A 7,372-nucleotide genomic window follows, 5' to 3' on the forward strand; every position below is an offset into this window, starting at 1 on the left:
TGCTTGGAGCAGTGCAGTCAAGGAAGGGAAGGAGCAAGCTGCATCAGTAGACGTCACCCGTGATACAGTGTGTTCGTCTGCTGGACATCCTTACATCTGTGGTTGCTCAGAATCACTTCAGGTTTTCCATGGGACCTTGCCAAGCTGTGTTTGTGTGTTTGTGTGTGTCATTTAAGCCCAGCTAAAGGAAATGGCATTTTTTAAAGCTGATGCTTATTAACTAATCTAAAGGAGAACAATAGTTGGCTATGTTTTGAATGTTGGTTCCCTTCAAAATTCATGTTAAAACTTAATTGCTATTTTTTTTTTTTTTTGGTGTGTGTGTGTGGTACTGGAATGGAACCCAGGAGCCTTCTACCTCTGAGATACACTCCAAGACCTATTTTATATTTTATTTGGAAACAGGGTCTCATTAAGTTGCTGAGAGCTTTACTAAGTGGCTGAGGCTGCCTTCGAACCTGCGTGATCCTCCTGTCTCAGCCTCCCAAATGCGGGGATTACAAGCGTGCGCCACCACGCCCGGCTCTTCATTGCTATTTTAATAGCATTAAGGTCACGAGGATTCCATCTGCCAGAGGTAGCAATATAATGTAATCATTGAAGATCATAAATGCTGATAAAAAGTCTAGCACTTAGTATCTAAAATAATAAACTGAATTTATTAGCCTGGCATGGTGGTGTGCACTTGTAATCCCAGTACTTGGGAGGCTGACAGGAGGATCGTGGTTCAAAGACAGCCTCAGCCGGACGTGGTGGTGCACGCTGTAATCCCCGCGCTTGGGAGGCGGAGACAGGAGGATCACGCAGGTTCGAAGTCAGCCTTGCTGGCTTAGGAGACCCTGTTTCCAAATAAAAATATGAAATAGGTGTGGGAGTGTAGCCCAGAAGTAGAAGGGCTTCTAGGAACCCCAGTACCACCAAAAAACAAACAAACAAACAAACAAACAAACAAAAAACCAAAGACAGCCTCAACTACTTAGTAAGGCCTTCTGCAACTTAGTGAGACCTGGTTTCAAAAATAGAGAATCAAAAATAGGGCTGGTGATGTAGCTCAGAGGTAGAATGCCCCTGATATCCATCCCCAGTACAGCAAAAAATAAATAAACTGAATTTATTGTTTGCTCAGGCCAAGGAGAGCCAGGCTGGTAAGAAGAGAACTTGTCTAGGATTTGGGGAAATTATGAAGTTCAGAAGATAGAATGTGGACATTTGTGGACTGCTGGGAACACATTTAAGAGAATAGGACTGACGCTAATTGGTAGAATCTCAGAAATCTGTTCCTTACCCTAAGGCTGTTGCTGATTATCTGATTCTTCAGAAGTTTTGTGGAGAAGATGTGGGTTGTCTTCCAGAAGCCTGTGTACTTTTGTCATCCACTGATGACTGATTATACAAGTTCAATCCTGGTTTTGATCGGTTACTCACCTCGACAATGAGTTAGCAATCCGTTCTCCCTCAGGTCGGTTGGAATTTTATATTCCCAAATGCATGATGGAAAGTAATCCAGGATTAAAAAAAAAAAAAAAGGAGGTGCTGCTACATTTGAGCATAGAACAGACCAAAAGAAAAAGAAAAAAAAAAAAATAAAAGAAGCAAGTTATAAGAATATTTGGAAAAAGAAAATGCCAGGCTAAGCACAAAGGCTTTGAATTAGGAATAGTCTGAGAAATTTTGACAAACTCTAGGATTTTGTGTGGCTGAAGGGCGGAACACAAGAGAAAGAGGAATGAGCCGCTGTAAGGAAAGTAGCCAGGAGGCCAGGCAAGGGGCAGCCCAAGCCTATAATACTAGTACTCAAGAGGCTGAGACAGGAGGATCACAGGTTCAAGGCCAGCCTCAGCAACTTAGTGAGGTGCTCTGCAATTTAGTGAGGCCCGGTTTCAAAATAAAGAATAAAAAATAGGGCTGGGAGTGTAGCTCAAGGTAGAATGTCCCTGGGTTCCATCCCCAGTGCTGCGAAAACAAAACAAAAGACAGTAAGAACTCAAGAGATAAGAGTCTCAGTTTCTGTCCTGTCCTAGTCTCTGTGATGGGAACCCTAAGATGTAGTCATGCCAGTCACCCTAACTATAATTTTTATTCTCTCTCAATACATTTTGTTTTGTGACTCAGGGGTTATCTCAGAAGGAAAAGGGCATTTTAAAAAATCTTTCTAAGTAAGAAAAAATGAATTTTGTGCATTTTTATTTTTCACCATTAAAAAATGTGAGAAGCTGGGTGTGGTGGTGCATGCTTATAATCCCAGTACTTGGGAGAAAAAAGTTGATTAAATATTGTTAAAGAAAAGGATAAAAATAATGTGGTTTTCTTTTTTTTTTTACCAAACCATTATTTTATGACAGTCTGCCAAGTCTTATTATCAACACAATAATATTAAAAATGCATTTTCTAAGCCCAGTGAGGTTGGTGCACACCTGTAATCCCAGTACTTAAAAGTCTGAGACAGGATGAGGGCGGGTTCAAGGTCAGCCTCAGCAACTTAGTAAGAGCCAACAGGTAGAGCACCCTTGGGTTCAAGCCTCAGTACTGAAAAAAATAAAATGAATTTTCTAAAATTTTATCTATTAAATACATGTTTTTTAAAGATTAGTTAGCCGGGCATACTGGTGCATGCTTGTAATTTCCACCTCAGTAGACTGAGACAAGAGGATTGCACAGGTTCAAAGCCAGCCTCAGCTACTGAGTGAGGCTCTGAGCAACTTAGTGAGACCCTGTTTCCAAATAAAGTATAAAATAGGTCTGGAAGTATAGCCCGGAGGTAGAAAGCCTCTGGGTTCGATCCCCAGTGTTAGATGAATTCAGTTTCTATTCCAGAAACCCCCCATGAGTTGTGCCCGTTTCCTGAGAGGCCCTGAACAGATGAGCCACCATCCCCCTTCCAGGTGGACTTGGTCAGATACCAGGAAGACTTGTCCTCTCCTGGTCCACCCTGGCCAATCAGTGAAAAGAATATTTCCCACTGACCCTGAGCCAATTACCTGGCCACAGGATGCCCTCCAGTGGGACCTGGCCAATTAGTTCAGAAGGCATTTTCCTAGCCTATTAGCCTCCAACATGTAACCCCTAGCGGGTTTATAACCCTCACCCGGGCCCACTCTCCTTTCTCCCTCTCCCTCTCCCTCTCCCTCTCCCTCTCCCTCTCCCTCTCCCTCTCCCTCTCCCTCTCCCTCTCCCTCTCCCTCTCTCCCTTTCATGCTGGCCCCTCCAATAAATCTCTTGGCTACAAGGTGGTCTCTGGTATGATCAAACTTTGTCCTTTCACTCAGTACCACACAAAAAAATTTTTTTTAATTATTTTAAAAAGTACGCTGAATGAGCCAGGCGTGGTGGCACACACTTGTATTTCCAGTATTTGGCGGGGGGGGGGGGGGGGGGGCTGAGACAGGAGGATCGCAGTTTGCAGCCAGCCTCAACTACTTAGTGAGGCCCTTTGCAACTCAGTGAGCCCTTGTTTCAAAATAAAGAATAAAAAATAAGAATAGGGGTGTAGCTCAGAGGTAGAATGCCCCTGGGTTCCATCCCTAGTACTGCAAAAAAGAAAAAAAAAAGGTAAAAAAAAAAAATAAGAAATAGGGCAGGGATGTAGCTTGAAGGTAGAGTGCCCCTACAAATAAGTAAGTAAGTAAGTAAATAAATAAATAAATAAATAAATAAATAAATAAATAAATAAATAAAATACACCAGATGATAATTTGGAAGCCAAGGGAAAAGGTGTCTTCATTTCTTTGAGATCTGAATAAGTATTATTTTCATCAATATTACATACTACACTCATTTGAAAAGGTGACATATGAACAACTTAAAATCTTTTACCCGCTGATAGTGCATCTATGATATTACTTTTATGAATGGCTTTGTAGTTGTTCTTCCATATGACAGTGGAAGGATCTAATTTGTTAACCCGAAAAAAAATTCTTTTTGAAAAAAGATTTAAATTATATTGGGTTTTTTTTTTTGGTTTTTTTTTTTTTTTTTTGCAGTCCTGGGGATGAAACCCAGGGACATTCTACCTTTGAGCTACACTCTCAACCTATTTTTTATTCTTTATTTTGAAACAGGAGCTCACTGAGTTGCAAAGGGCCTCGCTAAGTAGCTGAAGCTGTCTGTGAACCACGATCCTCCTGTCTCAACCTCCCAAATGCTGGGATTACGAGCATGCGCCACCACACCCGGCTATTTTGAATGTTTTTAAATGCACATTTTAAGTATTTTGAAGGCTAGCAGTATAAAATGCATAGAAAGACTAAGACAGAAATTAAATAGTTTTACTTTTAAGTGAGCAATTGTCTAAAAGCTTGTGACACATGCACGGATGATGTACACTTTTAATAAGCCTTTCATGCTGCAGAGGGCAGCGCTGCGTCATACCACACCAGTCTCTGCATAGCTGAACCAGAAGAATCCTGGGAATACAAATCATTATTGAGTTTTCACTTTGTTCTTTCTGTAATCTGAAAAATAAAATATATGCTAATTTTGTATGTAGGAGGGTGAACTCTGATTTATTTTTCTTATTGACCAAGAACCTAGCCATTTTTATTGCAGAATAATGCACACCACAAAAAATGATGTATTTTTTATAAAGTTGAAAAATATGCAATTTGATTAATTAAGTGAATGCCTGTGTTTTTATATATATTAATTGACTCTCACTGACATAAGGAATAGCTAAATAAAAGCAATCCTAGGGACCAAGCCTGCAGCTGAAAGCAGGTCCCCAAATCTTATTTCTAAGCAATCATTTAAGAACTAAATCATCCTTATAGAAAATTTAAAATGATTACAATTATGCAGAGAGTGTCTTCAATTTGGGCATTTGTATTTTGCATCTTGGTCACCTTCAGAAGAAATTCACACAGATTCAAATCTCTTCCCAGTTTATTGATTCATAGTCATCAAGCCAAGATAAATAACTCTGACCATGAAAACAAATGTCCCACCACTTAAAAATAGGCTTTTAATGTAATAATGCGATCAGAACACCAAACTGTGATAAATATTCTGTAAAGGACTGAGATGTGGGGTTAGCAGAAGAGAAAGTAGAATAAAATGCAAAGAAATCAACTTTATCCTATATGGGTGATTTTAAATCAAGGGTAAATGTTTAAATCGCAATGGTGGGTACTTGCTCAGAACCCAATATTCAGGCTCCATTCAAGACTAAGTAAGTCTCTGGAATAGAAAGCTCAGAGATATAATGATGTTTAGACTCCATGGAAATTTAGTTTATGTTAAGAGGTTATTTCCAAAGCAAAAGGCTAATGTTTAAGTAAATATTTGTTCATTTAATAATAATTTAATAAACTCTGCTGAGGAAAACTTTAGACAACAAGGAGCCACTGGTCTTTGGCTAGTACTTTTCCAACCCCCCTTTTGCTAACAATAACTACAGAGGCTGAATGTGTAGTCTGAGTATGTGTAACGGAGAAAAGGATGTACAAGTGTTACAGTCGGGAGCACTGTTCCGGGACACTGTTAGGCTCCTGAAACTGTTCCAGTAGCTGCGGGCTCTTGTTCTGAACTACAAATAGATAAAACACTAGTTCGAACTCTTGCTGAAAACTTAAGTGAGTTACTATTACAAAGAGAGAAATATAGGAGATAGTTTGCAGCTCTATGCAATCTCTACCTGGGATAGTATAGGGGGATGGCTAGAGAAAAGAAGTCACCCACCGACAATTCCTGGATCCACAGTATTTTATAACCAATCTTCTGACCCCACTAGATCTGTCCTTTCTCTGGGGCAGGTCTTTTGTATGGAGATTCCTCCCTGTAGACTTGCCCTTTCTCTGGCATTCTGGAGACTGAGACCAGAGGATCGTGGTTCAAAGACAGCCACAGCTACTGAGTAAAGCCTTTGCAACTCACTGAGACCCTGTTTCAAAAAATAAAGAATTAAAAATAGGACTGCGGGTGTCACTCAGAGGTAGAATGCCCCTAGGTTCCATCGCTAGTATTGCAAAAAAAAAAAAAATGTAAATAATATAAATTGTAAAGTATATATTACACACACACACACACACACACACACACACACACACACACACACACGGATGGACTCTCTAAGTAAACTCTAGGCTACAAAGACTTATGTTTCTAATTTGAAAAGTAAAATATATTTCAGTTCTTGATTTGAACTTTGCAACTCTATTCCCTATTTCAGCCAAATTGGGTCCACTATGTCAAATTATGATTGCAAAAAATATTTCTGTTGGCATTCCACTTGCTGGTTTTATTTTTTTATTTTTTTATTTTTTTTGCGGGTTTGGGGATGGAACCCAGGGGCATTTGACCTCCGAGCTACACCCCCTGCCCTATTTTTTATTCTTTATTTTGAAACAGGGTCTCACTGAGTTGCAGAGGGCCTCACTAAGTAGCTGAGGCTGTCCGCGAACCAGGATCCTCCAGGTCTCAGCCTCCCAAATGCTGGGATTACAAGCGTGCGCCACCATGCCCGGCTCCACTTGCTGTTTTTTGACTGATGATAGATTCCAGAGAATGCCAAACTGTAAATCACTTCACTGGATGGAATATTTTGATCACTAAAACAACAAATGGGAACACCATTGAGGCAGGCCGGAGAACCTGGGAACGGGAAGAATTAAAGTGGCCTTCTGCATGGACTTCTGAGAAGTTGCAAGAGGTAAACAGGAAGGAGAGAAATTGGTGAGCTCCAAGAAATTACCACCAACCCACAAGATAACAATTCAAGTTAAGGATCAAAATTGTGCAAATGTCATTGGTTCCCCCAAAATCAATTCTGACCAATCACAACAGAATAGATGGGAAATCTCATTAAGGTTTAAAAGTTCACTTCTCAAAAGCTTTGAGGGTTCCTCTCTCTCTGAGACCCCCCCCTTTTTTGTGAGGTGGCTGCTTTTGTCTTTTATGGTTCCCTGACTTAAAACAAACTTTCATATTTCTATACTTTTCGCTAGTCCTTGGACTTCATTCATCAAATCCACTGGACAAGAAGCCTATAAGAGGAGATACCTGGTTTCACTGTGAGGCCACAAGAATGACCACACAGAGGTGGGTACAATGGTGCACACCTGTAAGGCTGAGACAGCAGGATTGTAGGTTTGAGGCCAGTCTCAGCAACCTAGTGAGAACCTGTTTCAAAATAAAATCAAACTGGGAGTGGTAGCACATGCCCATAATCCTAGGTAGGAGGATCACAGGTTTCTGGCCAGACTCAGCAAGTAGTGAGACTTTCATCAACCGAGTGAGAGACCCTCTTTCCAAATAAAAATAAAATAGGGCTGGAGGTATAGCTCAGAGGTAGAATCTGCCTGGGCTCAATCCCCAGTGCCACAAAAAAAAAAAAAAAAAAAAAAGAAAGAAAAAGGGCTGGGGGTGTAGCGCAGAGGTA

The sequence above is a fragment of the Muscardinus avellanarius genome (assembly GCF_963383645.1).
Source record: "Muscardinus avellanarius genome assembly, chromosome: 5".
Taxonomy (NCBI): domain Eukaryota; kingdom Metazoa; phylum Chordata; class Mammalia; order Rodentia; family Gliridae; genus Muscardinus; species Muscardinus avellanarius.